Here is a 16,691-nt window from a genome sequence, read left to right as displayed (position 1 = left end):
TCAATAGTGCTGCAGCATCACGTCAGTAGATTTAAAGTTATGGGTCAGACTTGTTGTTCTGGTGGCCATAAACTGTACGTATTATTATTCATTTTAGGTGAGCATACACAAAACCCTTAGAAAGACAGGTGAGCATACAGCATGCACTTGCATATGCACTAGACAACACTATACTGACATTCACCCATAACATGGAAAAAGTAAATTAAAACAAATAAAATCAATCCGTTATTTTAGCCAAAAGAAAGTGTAATTAATGAATTGTATAAAATAACAACAAATAATAATAATAAAAAATAATAACAACTTGCCCCAATATCTGTGACAACTTTCCCCAACCTGACATTTTTGAAAAATATTCTTGTCCTGAGTTCAACCTTTTCGTTAAAACCTATACCTTTATAATACAGTTGAAAGTGAATGTATGTCAGTGTGGTTATATTTTGTTCAGTTAATTATCTAACAGGTACAAAAATATGATAAATTAAGTTAATAAACGAAGGTTTGGGAGGAACCTGCTGATCTAATCAACTAATTAACTGTAGAATATATAAGCCGCTGCTTACTTCTCCCTGGTGACGGTCCTTTCAGCATTTGGCCCCACCTCAATCCAAGAAACATGTCCGATTCATTGGAGATCGAACTCTTCCCGTCGGATGACAAATTTTCCAATCCTCTGCTACTGCCCTCACATCCCAGACCTGGAACTTCCAACCTTCTGGTTTCAGAGTCTCCCCGTGAGCGCACAGGTCATCAGACTCTGCGAACCCCAGATCAGTCTCCTAAGCACCAATCTAGAAGGCTCCTTTCCCCTCTCCCTGCAAGAACACCTCAACTTTCCACAGCCTGTCCCCAGATCGCTCATGCTTCAGCTTCCTCTCACCTGGCAAGTCTTCCAATTCCGGATATTTCAAAATGGACAGTAAGCAATCTCCACCAAGCCCTCTCAGCAGCAGGTGTGGTGTTTTCTCATAGATCCAGCAAAATCCAGCTTCACAAAAAATAACTTTTCAGCCAAAAAAGTTCATGGGAAGCTCCTCCCAAAACAACTTCCCAGCATGTTACATGCTTCTCTTCCCAAACTCAAACTCTAGCAGCACCCTCGCTGCCTTACGTCTTCTCTGCTACTTTTTCTCAAACCTCCGCCCCACCCTCCAGCCTCTTGCAATTTCTGCTACTCCTTCACTTCAAATGGCCACTGCTTCTGCCTCCCTTGTCACTACGAATCCTCCTTTTTTCCATCTGTCCAGAAAACCTCCATCGCTCAAACAAAAGCCCCTTCCTCGGGTTCCAAATTTCATCCCCCAGTCTTCTCTCCCCCTTCCTATTTCTATTTCTACCTCAGCTCCTGCCACTTCATTTGCCACCCCCTTTAAGCAACACCCACTCTCCTTGTTGCTTCCTCCTTCAGTTCCTCCCCTTCAACTTAAACTTTCTATTTAAGGAACCAGTCAGAGTGTGAGGATACCTCCGCAAAATGTTCCACTTTCAAATCTCCTCCCCCTCCCTACGCCCACAGTGCCAGATAGGCCTTCTTCCTAAACACTCGCTTCAGCAATTCCCTTCCCAGCTCCTCTCAACACTTTCGCCATAGATCCACCTCCAGTGTCTACAGACCTCCACTCTCAAACTCTGGAAGGTGCAGATGATGATCTTGCATCCCTCATTTCTCCCATTCCACAAAACGAAACTTATCACTCCTTGGACTGCGGACCGATAACCATCAATTAAAAAGATTCCACAACAAATACAAATTGGGTGCTGACCTTAGTCAAGTTCTGTGTCGTCTTCGGGAAATTCATGGCAATAATTTATTCCGCGTTTCCCAACAGGCGTAAGGAACTCAATGACTACCTCTCTACTGTATCATAGCCAAGCTATCACTCTCCTTTGGAGGCAGTGTTTTATTCACTTATCACAAACTTTTCTCCACCAAATGAGCCGCCAAATAGCCCAATGGAACCATTGTTCATATTGGGAAGTCCTTGATCTAGAGCTTTACAACAAAGTTTTCTTGGGCTGCAGAAATGTCTCTTGAGCCATTTGCAGATCTATCGATCATCAGACCCCAACATGCCCCAAAATTAATACCAGCACTCCCTTGCAGAAAGCAGAACTAGACATGAACAGGTCTACCTCTTATGTTCCGCAGTCCAGGAGCAATCTAGTTTCACGGAAAGCCAGGTCTTCCCTATACAAGCAGGTCTGCATTAACTTCAATAACTTCTGCTGTGTAAGACAATGTTTTCATTTTCTGAATGTATGCAATTTTTTGGTGGTGCCCATGCCCGCTCTACTTGTCCTGTTCATCAATCATCTGCAAAAACAAATAAAAATTTAGCAAAGTATCTCTGTTCTCCCATCATTTTCTCTAAACTGATGCTGAAACTTGCAAATCATCCACACAAAGATTTAACTCAGTATTTGTTAACAGGTTTGAAGGAAGAGTTTAACCCATTTCTCTAAAGCCTTCCAAATGCCAGCCTAATATGCAACAATTTGCAATCCACATCTTCTGAACAAGAACATTTTTATTTGGCAGTCTGCTTAACGTTCGGCTGCAAAAGCAACCTGAAATTCTTCGACATGTTGTCCATAGTCCTCTGCTGGATTTTGCTAAACAATTACGCAATCCCCTTCCTCGAACATCTCCTGGATGATTTTCTTTCCATATCTCCAAGCCATTTCCCATCCGCTACTCATCAGTCTACCATCCAGAATGTTTTCTCAGAACTAGGCATTCCCCTTTCTCCCAAGAAAACGTCAGGTCCTTCTACGTAAATAGAATTTCTCGGAATTCATCGCGATTCCAAGCATCTCTTCTTAAAGAGAAAATCGACAGGACTATTAACATCGTTTCAAATCTGCTCGGCTCCTCTCAGTGCAGCAAGCACAATATGCTCTTTCTGCTGGACGACTTAAAATTTGCCATGCGCATAGTGCCTTAAGGTCACCCATTTATCGCTCACTTTATCCATTCCAGAATTAGATATCACACTTTCTCTAAACCCCAGTTACCAAGCAGATCTTAATTTATGGATCACTTTCCTCAATCAGAGGAATGGTCGTACCTTTTTTTACGACAATTTTCTCTCCCCAGTGACATCCAATTATTCACTGACGCAGCCCCTCCTGTCAGTTTTAGAAGTTATTCCAACAGTCATTCATTCGCTTCCACCTGGCCACCCGAGCTCTCCAATTTTCCACTGTCAGCCGTTTCTTCCACGCTGTTCGAGCTGTATCTCATCACCACAGCGCTACCTGTGGGGGAGCGAATGGTCATCCAAAAGCATTCTGTTTTTTGTGATAACTCTGCTACCATGAATTGCATTAACAAAGGCCAATCAAACTCCCCTGAAATCATGCCCCTGCTAAGATGCCTCATCTGGCTTTCAGCCTGCAATCAATTCATCATCAAAGCCGAAAACATATCAGGAAATAAAAATCAAATTGCTGACATTTTGTCTCACTTTCTTTTTCAGAAATTCAGAGCTTTGTCTCCGGAAGCAGACACAACACCAACCCCAGTCCTTCCATATTCAGAACTGACATTCCATTAGACTATCCGCTGAAACACCTTCGCACCTTATCCAAGGATTTAATCATTAACACAGTCTCTTCCCGTACCCTACAAATCTACTTGACAGCTTGGGGACTTTTAAACAATTTCACAGATGTTTTAACCTGTCTTTCCCTGATTTTTCTTTGATCACAATATCTTCCTTTATCATGCACCTGAGTCAAACGAAACATATCCAGTTCGGAATCATTAAGGTTTATGTAAGTGGTGTGCATTTCTTTTACAAGCTGATCCACGGCCAGAAATGCCCCGCTACAGCCAGCCCTCAGACCGCTCTTCTCATCAAAGGAATGTAAAAATATTATCCTGCCCGCCCCGACACCAGACAGCCTCTTAGAGTCGAGTTACTAAGCAAAAGCTTAAATATCCTTCGCTCTGGCGTTTTTCCACACCACACAGCAATGACGCTAGACGCGATATTCATCATAGCTTTCTTTGGTTTCCTCAGATGTTCTGAATTCAAATTTTAATCCAGAAATACACCCCATTTTTTTCGATCTCCAAGTTCTAGACCATGACACCATTTGGTTTCACATTAAAGAGAGCAAAACCGACCAAACCAAACAAGGCCATTTTGTGTATATCATGAACATCTCTTCTCCCATCCAACCATACCAGTCTCTTTTTTTTCTTCCTACAGCAAAGAAGAGCCAAAATCAAGTCTCCTTTCGAGCCGCTTTTCATTGACAGCAATAATCTTCCAGTGCCAGATAGTGGTTTCAAAACAAACTCAAACAAATTCTTACCTCTTTGGGTATCCCTGCACACCTGTACTCTTCTCACACCTTTCGTATCGGTGCAGCCACAACAGCAGCTCAGAGGGTCTTACCCGACTACCAAATTAAATCTTTGGGTCATTGGTCCTCAGATGCCTACCAATCTTACATAAGAAAGAATATTTCCAACATTAAACAAGCTCATGTAGCTTTGATCTTTAGTTTAAAAAAAAAACGTATAGAATATACATGGAAGACTTACAAGGGGTTCAAAGGTTGTCACGTTCTAATCACAGTGTGGCCTCTCCCGTTCCGATGCTATGAGAGCTTCCATGCATGGTGCGGGCTCTCCTGTCTGAATCACAGTGTGAGCTTTCCCATTCGAACACAACGCAGGTTTTTTCATTCAAATCGCAGTGTGAGCTCTCCAGTTCAAACGCAAAGTAGGCTCTCCCTTTCAGATCGCAGTGTGGGCTCTCCCGTTCAAACGCAGCATGAGCTCATGTTATTTCCATCAGGGGCTCTCCCATCCTATTGCAGTGTGAGCCTCCATACGGATGCTGCATGGGCTCTCCCTTTCGGATTGCAGTGTGGGCTATACCTTTCGGATCGCAGTGTGGGCTCTCCCGTTCTAATGCAGGGGGATTTTCATGTTATTCATCCTGGGCTTCCCCGATCGAATCGCAAATCGAATTGCTCCCATCCATTTGAAGTGTGAGCCCCGTTCGTTTGCAGTATGAACCTTTGCGCATGGTCAAGATATACGTTAATTTACGTTAAAGCACTCGCTGTCCTCATTTTACCTTAAGGACTCTTTGAGGGGTAAATTAGTGCTCGAGTTGAGCCTCCTTGAGCCCCTTCTTTTGCGGACAGCAAGCCACATATGTTTTACCTACATCACTCAAAGATTATATGGGCAGGCGAACTCGTGAATATTGAAATGTTTTCATATAGTAAAAAAATAACATTAAAATGCACAATTTATGACTTTCAATAAGCACAGACCGAGTTTAGTTGAATACCTTTCAAACTGTTGCCAAATACACAGTGAGATCCATCTGGATAAATAGATTAAACATGAAGGGATCGTGCATTAAGCCAGGTCTGATACAGTCATTGTACGGCTTTGTCTGTGTTTTTTTTATTTATTTTTATAATTATTATTATAAGTTTTGGAAGCAAATTTAATAAAATACTGCTGTTAATTACATTGTTAATTAGTTAGCATACCAGTTAGAGACTTATGTTTTCAATTTCTGATGTGTTTTCCATATTTTGGTTTCCTGTGCTACCCTCTTACAGCTTTTGTATGCATCAGTGATATATAATTTAGTACTTTGTTTAAATGATCCAGTGCCCAGAGCTCCAAAATGATTAAATCTTTTTTAGATCTCCAAGCAAAGGATGACTCACAATTGTAAAAAAAAAAACAAAAAAAACACTACCATTTTTTGGCACACACGTCAGCTCATTCATTGTCAATTTTTGTCTAATATCTATTAACTGGGTTTTGCCCTTACCTTTTGATAAGACCATGATTTAAAATATTCATTAGTGTGTATCGCTGCTTTGCACTTCTGTGAAGGCCATGATATATTGAATGTGTGAACATGAGGTATACTGTATATGGTCAGACTACTGTGTCATGGATTTACTGATTCATATTTCACACATAAGCCAATATTTTAAAAACATAATGGCAGACCAATAGTTGTACTATACATTTGTGTGTGATAGACTGAAAACATGGAAATCCACTCAACATTTTTGAAGTAAAAGTCTCCCTTGCCCCGAGATTCTTCTAGGAATATGTATAAACAGTTTTCTCTTATAAGAGCCACATTTAGCTCAATTGTTCATTGTCTCAGTGTCTGAAACCTCCATTGCTTCAGTTCCTTCTCCTGTAAAACACGTCTCATCCACAGATTTATTCCAAAGTGGCACAAATGAGCTACCATCCTCCTTGCTATTATCTAGTGGGTGGAATTAAATGTCAAAGATGTGTCATGTCACACAGAATCGCCATCACTCATGACTCCAGACACAGGCCAGAGCACATGACCTCGGGGCTTTGATCAAGATAACCAGGTGTCCAGTCCCCTTAACACAACTGCTTCAAAGTAAACCCATCCATTTATCAGTATTGCCATTGTTAGCAAGACACATTTTGTGATTTACTTTGAAAAGTGGTTCTCCTCAAGGTTTTCTACCATTCCCCCTCTCTCTCTCTCTTTCTCCCCCCCCCCCCCCCCATCACCTCCTATACTCCTGTGAGTTCTGCATTAATCGTGGTACTAAAAACGCAAATGTAAACAACTTTAGGTCTACTTAGGGCTCTGATAAATCTAGCCTTGAGGGCTTGTTAGCTCATGTTCTTTTAAAACTCAACATGAAATTCAAATCAAATTTCTTTACCTTCTTAACACACATTCCTGGTCTTATTTTGCATGATTCATTAATGCACATTATTCCAAAGATTAAAAATAATAATAATTGTCTTCATAAACAGGGGGTCTGGAATTGGTTGGTTAGCAGGTGCCTGATGGTATATGCTGAAACTACACCCATGATGACAAAAAGCATGTTTCTCCATTGACAAACATTCAAATGTAGCCTTCTTTTTTTACACCAATAAATACTTCAATCAAATTTATTTCATACATTACAGGAAATCTTTTTCCAGTGACAGACTGATTTTGAAGGGCTCTAAAAAGCATGAAATTGACTTATATTTGTCCCTTATTGATCACACGACAGCCGATACAGGAGCCTAGGGCCCATGAACAAAGATGCCAACCTGCAGATCACGTATCTCTGAGGAACCCTGCAATAGTCGATCAGAAGCCATTGACATAATGTTAACAGACAGCTTTCCCCCGGGTATTTCAGAGCTCCTTGTATGTAATTGTTAATCAAAAAGCAATAACTTGGTCTGTCTCTGAAACAACTTTCCTTCTCGGATTACATCATCACCAGTTAGCTTTATCAATTAGCCCCTGCTGATAGGTGCTTTAACAACACCATTATGGAGGCAAAAAGTATGTATTTCCCTTGATGCCATCCAAAAGGAGTCATGAATTGTTATGAAATAAGTAAGATACAAAACACAAAAAAATGTCATTATATTGCTGTAGATATTTCACCATTGACCATTTTGGAGGGTTCTCATTGTGCCATCAGCCAATCAGCATTGTCAGGTCAAAAGTTTCCTGGTGCTCCAAACATAATGCTCAAATAAAGTGCCTATGAAGCAAAGATGGAAGCATACAGGTCATGTACATCTAGGGTTGAGTTTGCCAGCCGAGCAACTGCCATTAAAATGAATGGCTTCCTCCGGGTATGTTAGAACTCTTATTTTTATCATTCAAATTTTTCAACCCCTCTAACCACCTGGACCCATTCCAATAACAGCTAATTTTCACATTCCAGTTAATTCCCTGCCCTACATTTTGTTTTTTGTTTTTTTTACATCCTGTCTAACTCAGAAATGTCACATTATGGAAGTTAAATGGATTGCAAGCACTCTTTCATGTTGATGTTTAACATCCAGCTACACATGAATGACTTTTCAACAAATAATCTCATCAGATTTCGATGTAGCTGTTGACAATGGACATACAACACTAACAGCAGGGGGTCAATAAAGGGCTCTTGGCAGAACATCAGTGACAGAACTGAGCAACTGTCAAAAGGACACAAGTTTGGGAGGACACACAAAATCTTATGCTTATAATTATTATACTGGATCATGTTCATGAACAATAATTGCAGTAGTAATGAGGGTCTTGAAGGCAGGACCCAATTTTTAAGCTCTACTCTTCTAGCCGATGGCTCATGTGTGGTAGATGACTCAAGGATGACTAAGATGTCATCAAACAACGTGAAAATAATTGAAGACGATGTAACTAATTTAAAATGCCTCTCATAGTGCCTTTCTCTGATTAAATAATTACATTAAAATATAAAGTGCCAGAAAATACTATTCATTATTCAATCCTCAAAATTGAAAGTGAGTTCTATATTAATTTTTATCATGTGTTGGATGAACTGTAGCAACCACAGAGAGGCATTGTTTGGTTGAGTCTAGATCTGCTAAAATCTCATTGAATGCCCTTGAATATTTTGTAGCCCTGCAAAATTTTGCATCCACATAGGACTCAACAACTTAAAGTAAAACTACAGGACTGATGTCTTAGCAAACTTTGACTTACAACAACAGCACAGTTGACATGAATTATCAGGCCCATATTGCATTGCATATCACACATATGCATTGCAGATTGACAACCATACTGCAATGCATATGTGGACATTTTAACATCAGATCTTACACTGTGTATGAAGATCCATACTTCTCAATATAGTATGCCAAAAACAGTATGCCAGTATGTCCAAATCTAAAGTATTCATGAAGCAGTAAGCGAGAAATACCCGGATGACCTAATATTTCCGGCGAGATTCTGAAGTGCGAATCGACTATACACTTAATGATCCCATAATCCCTCGGGAGTTAAGGCAACGTTACGTTCAAAACGCTGGATTTAAAAGAACGGCGTTTAACCGCGAGTTAGACGGCTCTTCTGAACTGTAAGTGCTATATAAACTAAGATAATTGTTCCTTGTGCTTAAATGAATAAGAACAAGGAACAATTAACAATTATATAACAGTAACTAAATACAAATATCCACAGATTTTTGGGGAATGGCTCTGGTGAGAAGCAGACGGGGTGCAGGACCTCAGTGGCCTGAAGGCGGCCGGGTCACGCCGAGGCAGGATGTGTTTAATTGCCTCGGTCTGCTTTCTCACCGTCGAGAACTGATGGGCGAAATCCTTGACGTTGTCGCCAAAAAGACCCCCTTGGGAGATGGGCACATCAAGAAAGCGGACTTTCTCGGCATCACGCATCTCTGCAAAGTTGAGCCACAGGTGCCGCTGTTGGACAACAAGCATGGACATTGTCCACCCCAGGGCACACGTCATGATCTTCGTTGCACGTAAGGCGAGGTCGGTCGCAGTGCGCAGTTCCTGCATCAGCCCTGGGTCAGTCCTACCCTCGTGTAGGTCTTTTAGTGCCTTGGCCTGGTGGACCTGCAGGATGGCCATGGCATGCAGGGTGGAAGCGGCCTGACCCGTGGCCTTATAAGCCTTCGTCATTAAAGAGGAAGAGAACTTACAGGCCTTGGAAGGGAGCCTTGGACGGTCACGCCAGGTGGCTGCACCCTGCGGGCATAAATGCACCGCTACGGCACATTCTACATAGCCCTTAGCCGCTCCGTTGTCAAGGGTAGTCAGAGTGGACGAGCCCGCAAAGCATGTACTGGCAGTTAAAGGTGCCTTCCATGACTTCATTAGCTCCTCGTGCACTTCCGGGAAGAAAGGCTCTTGGCCGTGAGTCACGCTCTGAGCCCAGAAACCAATCATCCAGCCGCGAACGCTCAGGGCAGTTTGGAGGGTTCCACTTCAGCCCGATGTTCGCAGCTGCCCAGGCAAGCACGGTTGCCATCTCAGCGTCCGACTCATCCTGTGCTCTACCACCCGTGGGAGGGAGCTCAGAATATTCATCCACTTCCGATAGCAGAAGCCCACCCTCTGATGCTGTGACTGAAAGCTCATCCTCGTCGCGAGCCGCGAACGACACATTAAACCCACCCTGAGAAAAACCGCCTGCATCGCTCGACAGCTCATCTGGACAGAACGAGCGTGCTGGGGGATGGGAGGTCCGTGGGGGCTGAGCCGGCCGAAATGTTCCTGAGCGTCAGCCCAGGACGGACCAGGTTGGGGAGCAGCCGCGGTGGCTCCTTGCTTCATGAAGAAGGAAGTGAGCCGCGACCGCAACATTCTCATGGGCATGTTCTCGCAATAAGAACATAACCCTTGCACGAAAGCCGCCTCAGCGTGCTTGTGCCCCAGACACTTGAGGCAGATTTCATGGGTATCCGGAGGGGAGAGATAACGGCCACATCCAGTAGCGCAAATGCGGAACGACATCTTTAAAAAGATGCCAAGCGTTTGTGCAAGCTCTTTTAGAAGAAAATATACTTGTGGCAGCAGGGGCGTGGTCGAGCGCCCGTCTGGAGAGAGAGAGCAGTAAGGGTGCTTACACCTGAGCTAAATTATGTCTAACACCTGTCTCTGATTCCAGTGAGCTTGGGGAGAGCAGCATATAAACAGCCACACCACCACCAAAAGAGGGAGAGTGTCTGACACGAGAGAGCCTACAGTGATCATGGAGGCTGATTTGTTTATGTTTATGAAGCTAATATGTTTACCTTTGTGAAGCTAATGAGTTGAGTGCCTACGTGCCTCTGAGACTGAGTTTGTGAAGCTGTAAAGCATTGAAGTGGCTGATTAAAAGCCTTACCTGAGTCTGGAAAAACCAGCTTTCCTGTGTCCTCCTTCCCTTCTGCTTGTGGAGTCGTTACACTGGTGCTGAAACCTGGGAAATCCTCACCGATCAGGGCACAACCTTTATGTCACAGACACTATGCGAGCTTTACGAATTATTGGGCATTAAATCAATCCGCATCAGCGTTTACCATCCACAAACAGATGGCCTGGTGGAGCGATTTAATAAAACCCTTAAAAATATGATTCGTAAGTTCGTGCACAAGGATGATAGAAATTGGGACAAATGGCTTGATCCCCTGTTATTTGCAGTACGAGAGATCCCACAAGCCTCCACGGGTTTTTCCCCATTCGAGCTGCTGTATGGGCGACGGCTGCATGGCGTGCTGGATGTCATACGCGAAGCGTGGGAGGAGGGACCTTCAACCAGTAAAAACTAAATTCAATACGTTCTTGATCTTAGAGCAAAACTCCACAGCTTGGGGCAACTAACACAGGAGAATTTGCTCCAAGCTCAAGAACGACAGAGCCGACTGTATGACAGGGGAACTCGGCTGCGGGAATTTGCACCGGGAGATAAGGTACTCGTATTACTCCCCACATCAAGCTCCAAATTACTCACCAAGTGGCAAGGACCCTTTGAGGTCACACGACGAGTGGGGGATCTCGATTATGAGATTAAGCAAACCGATAAAGGGGGCGCACGTCAAATATATCACCTCAACCTCCTGAAATTATGGAGGGAGGCGGTCCCTGTGACATTGGCTATGGTAGTGGGCCGGAGGTGAATACAAAACCTAATCATAACACCCCGGTTACTTGCGGAGACCACCTCTCACCATATCAGCTCACTGGGGTTGCCAAGTTGCAACAAGAATTTTCAGACGTGTTCAACCCTCTACCGGGATGTACAAACCTCATCCAACACCACATCGAGACCAAACCAGGAGTGGTTGTACGTAGCCGACCCTATCGCTTGCCCGAACACAAAAAGAAAATAGTTTGAGAAGAATTGTATGCGATGCTTGATATGGGAGTAATAGAGGAATCCCACAGTGATTGGTCCAGCCTGGTTGTTCTAGTTCCCAAGAGCGACGGGTCTGTACAGTTCTGTGTGGATTATAGAAAAGTCAACGCGGTGTCTAAATTTGATGCGTACCCAATGCCCTGCATTGATGAGTTGCTTGATCGGTTAGGTAGTGCTCGATTTTATTCGACATTGGATTTGACAAAGGGTTATTGGAAGATCCCCTTGACACCAATTTCCCGCGAAAAAACAGCCTTCTCCACGCCGTTTGGATTGCACCAATTTGTGACGCTTCTGTTCGGTTTGTTTGGGGCTCCGGCTACATTTCAGCGTCGCATGGACCGAATCCTCAGACTGCATTCAGCTTACGCCGCTGCCTATCTAGACGACATTATCATTTACAGTAATGACTGGCAGCGGCACATGCAGCACCTGAGGGCGGTTCTGAGATCGCTGCGGCGGGCAGGGCTCACAGCAAACCCCAAGAAGTGTGCAATTGGGCGGGTGGAGGTACGGTATCTGGGGTTCCACTTGGGTCATGGGCTGGTACGTCCCCAAATTGGCTAGGCCAGATGGCTCCCTGACCTGAGTCGGGCGGTGGGGATATGTGGCAGCGGGGGCATGGTTGAGCACCCATCTGGTGAGAGAGAGCGGTAAGGGCGCTTACACCTGAGCTAAATTATGTCTAACACCTGTCTCTAATTCCAGTGAGCTTGGGGAAAGCGGCATATAAACAGCCACGCCACCGCCAAAAGAGGGAGAGAATCTGACATGAGAGAGCCTACAGTGATCGTGGAGGCTGATTTGTTTATGTTTATGAAGCTAATGTGTTTACCTATGTGAAGCTAATGAGTTGAGTGACTACATACTTCTAAGACTGAGTTTGTGAAGCTGTAAAGCATTGAAGTGGCCGATTAAAAGCCTACCTGAGTCTAGAAAAACCCGCTTTCCTGTGTCCTCCTTCCCTTCTGCTTGTGGAGTCGTTACAATAGTCTTTCTAATATACTCTTTTAGCACCTGCAGACTCAGGCTGCCGAAGCGCCCAGGGGAAACATAGCACTCAACCGTGTGAGGGTGACCGCTGATATGCGCCGTAAGAATCCAGCAGCACAGCAAATATTGAGAGGACGAACACACATGCATTCGGCTCCGAAGAAAAAATCTGAATGAGTGATGCATGCTATCTCCTTTTATACCCGTACGTCCGGGGCAGAGAGTGGCATGCAAATTCCACTTGCCAGTTTTCACTGGACTTTTCTATTTTAAGCAAAGGTGATTGGGGCTCTCAAGATCGAACCCCTAGTGTTATTACATTGACACAACGTCGAGTTAGTGACAGACAGGGAACTTCCTACTGCCTATGTCTTAATGTAGATCTCTGGTCTTTTTAAGTAATCATATGCAAATGTATTTGAAATATTTCACAACATGTTTCTTAAAATGTCAAACAAGGCAAGAAAGAGCAAATATGATAAAAGTATACTGTAACCTACAACATCCCTATTTAAAATTAATATATTATGTTTTGGATGCTGCTGGGATGCTGGTTTACTGATGCCCAGGTTTCTTAACAAGAGATGCATGTTAACAAGAAAGACCATACTTATTTCTCCTGGTGACCTGCATGGCTATCCTGCAACAAACCAGCATAAACTAGCTTGAACCAAAATGATCTAAGCTTTTCTTTTCAGTCGGGTAGTGTATTAAAAATGTTATTATTTAAGTAAGCTACACCTCCAAAAACAAGCATAGAACTTTGTTCCTTATTTATTGCAGTTATTTTGTTATACTATAGTGGGAGCGTTCAAGTTTTGTTGCACCATTACTGATATTCTTTTGTACTCAACGGACATGTCTGCGATTGGTTACAATGCTCAACCACTGAAAAAAAAAGTAAATACAAAATTGTAACTCAGCAGGAGTAGATCTAAATGGTATTCTGTAATAGTTACTTTCCACGATTAGTTAATTGTACCAGCCATAATTGTAATCTTTTATTTTGTTTTATTAACAAACATTACAGAGAACAGTCTCAAAATAAGGTAAGTTCAACAAACTATGCTTTTCTTTTGTTTTTAAACAAACAATATGCATTAATAAAAATGTAAAACAAAAAAGATATAAAACTAAAAAACTAAAATATAGTCTACATAAAGGCTATCACATTTTTATCATTTCACATGTTATCATTCAGAAAAACAAGAGGTGAAAGTTTCCTTTTTAGAAAATGCTCTCTGCCGGTGTACAGAGATTTAACAAACATATCCACACCTACAGGTCTGACAAGCTTCCAAGTTCACTTTGCATTTTCTTTCCACCAATAAAAGCTGATCCTCATCTGTTGGTTTTCATGACTCCAACAAGAACCGAATACAAATAGAGTAGAATTCAGTCAGAATCAAAATATTACAAGTATTGCAACAGTTGTGCTTTCAAAAGCACAGAAGCCATTATATCTTCTACTCTCATCCAACACCTCAACAACACACATCCACATCACCCCCAGTGGACTGAATTGGAACGGCAAGATTTGGTGAGAAATTCAGAGGGAAAATACAGCGCTGCTTATGGCAGGCAACTGCATAAAAGAAAATTCATTTGCGATATTCAAATAGTATATTTAATGACTGAGTAGTTGGTGCAGAATAGGGATGTGCGAGACTAAATGGTATTGATGCTGCCAGTCGACACTGGAATTACTAGTCAGTCAATATTTTTTCCCATTAATCTGTTCAACATTTTTACACATTCAAGTTTGGCTTTATATTTTTACAAAGGATGTCCTTAAATTACTGTCATGTTAATTTTACATTTTAAATATCATTTATAATAAAATCATTAAAAAAGAAGATATCTGGTTTATACAAAGTTCCATATCAATTCAGGCCGCACAATTTTCTTCACCCTCTCACTCGCGGCGTGCACTGGAAAATGTCCTCTCACAAGACCAGTAAAGTAGCTATGGAAATCACTTCAGTGGTGGTGTTTCCGAAACACTGACTTGCAAGTCACTATAGATGTTTTCACATTTGAGTCTTGTGCATGCTTGTAAGTTATTTTCCTGCCAAATGGGCTTTTTCAAGTGGAGGATAGTCGCCTCAGGTCCCGTCTTTCACTGGACCATGTTAACGTTAATTTTGCTCATCAAAAATGTCTGCTCTGAGTAAGTAGAAAATGACTATTTCACAATAGGCTAGGTATGCCATTTTATTATTATTATTATTATTATTATTATTATTATTATTATTATTACTACCCTGCTGTTCAAGAAGGTTATTTTCAATTATGTGCCGACTGTTTAATTGATTAAACTGTCTTTTATTACATTCATTCTTCTGTTAAAACTCATGTATTATTTGAGCTGTAAAGTTGTTTAAATCGTCATTTTGACGATTTTCCCGCAGACAGACACATGACCATGCCCCCCCATGCCTCAAGGCCATTCTGGGTATCATAAGCTTTTTTTTTTTTTTTTTTGGTGGTTCTGATCTGTGCAAGGCACATCTCAATTGGACTGACCTAATTAATGCCACAGCATTTAGGCAAACAGTTTTTACATAGGGTACAATGAGACTAAAGGCACCCCTTAAGGAAATTTAGCTTTTTTCTGGTCACAAATGAAATCAAGGTAAAAAATAAAATAAAATATATACATATACATATCTATATACATATATATGTATATATATTGAATATTGATGGAGCAACATAGTTAGTGTGAAAAGAAATAATTACGGAAAGTTGTTTAGATTAAAATTAAATTAAAAAAAAAATAAATAAAGTGGTGAGGGAGCCTTTTACCCCACACTTGGGATAAAAGGCCCGTAGAGGGTTTAAGTGATATCGTGTAGATACCGGGGCAATAGTTATAGGGCACAATTTGTCAACTAATGCTAATAATTTTGAGACAGCAAGATGCTTTTTTGAGTAACAAATTAAGATTATGCTTACTCAAATTAACCACTTTAGAAAAAGTCAACCATTTCCTATTTATTTCAAACACATTTGGCCTTTTTTTTTTTTTTTTTTTTTTTTAAATCTCAAGTATTCTATAAACAAACCAATTTCTGTAATGATTGGATGAGTCAATGTGAGCCCACTTTGAAAAAATTTTCAGAACAAATCTATTCCTCCACTTTAGAAAAACAATGTGTTTAAAAGGGGCCTTTAGCTGCTGCAACAGGGGGGCTTTTTTTTTTTTTTTTTTTTTGGTAGTTCTGATCTGTGCAAGGTACATCTCAATTGGACTGACCTAATTAATGCCACAGCATTTAGGCAAACAATTTTTACATAGGGTATAGTGGGACTAAAGGCACCCCTTAAGGAAATTTAGCTTTTTTCTGGTCACAAAATAAATCAAGGTAATATATATATATATATATTGTGCTCAAAGGTTTGCATACCCTTGGAGAATTGGTAATATATGTACCATTTTTAAAGAAAACATGAGTGAGCAGGCAATACACATTTCTTTTATTTCTTATGGGATTCATATTCAACTGTAGGTTATAACAGAATGGCACAATCATAAAACAAAACATGGCAACAAAGAAAAAAATGAAATGTTCAAAAGTCAAAAGTCTGTTCAAAAGTCTGCATACCCTTAGTTCTTAATACTGTGTATTGCTCCCTTTAGCATCAATGAGAGCGTTTTTTTTTAATTTGCATGAACTGCACGTTTGAGATCTCCCCAGAGTGGCTCAATGATATTAAGGTCAGGAGACTGTGATGGCCACTCCAGAACCTTCAACTTTTTCTGCTGTAACCACTGGAGGGTCAACTTGTCCTTGTGCTTAGGGTCATTGTCGTGCTTGAAAGTCCAAGAGCATCCCATGTGCAGCTTTCATGCAGAAGAATGCAAATTGTCTGCCAGTATTTTCTGATAACATGCTGCATTCATCTTGCCATCAATTTTCACAAGATACCCCGTGCCTTTAGAGCTCACACACCCCCAAAACATCAGTGAGCCACCACCATGCTTCACAGTGGGGATGGTATTCTTTTCACTATAGGCCTTGTTGA

Source organism: Myxocyprinus asiaticus, chromosome 30 (genome assembly GCF_019703515.2).
Source record: "Myxocyprinus asiaticus isolate MX2 ecotype Aquarium Trade chromosome 30, UBuf_Myxa_2, whole genome shotgun sequence".
NCBI lineage: Eukaryota > Metazoa > Chordata > Actinopteri > Cypriniformes > Catostomidae > Myxocyprinus > Myxocyprinus asiaticus.
The sequence above is the reverse complement of the archived record's forward strand: the minus strand, read 5'-3'. Positions refer to the sequence as shown.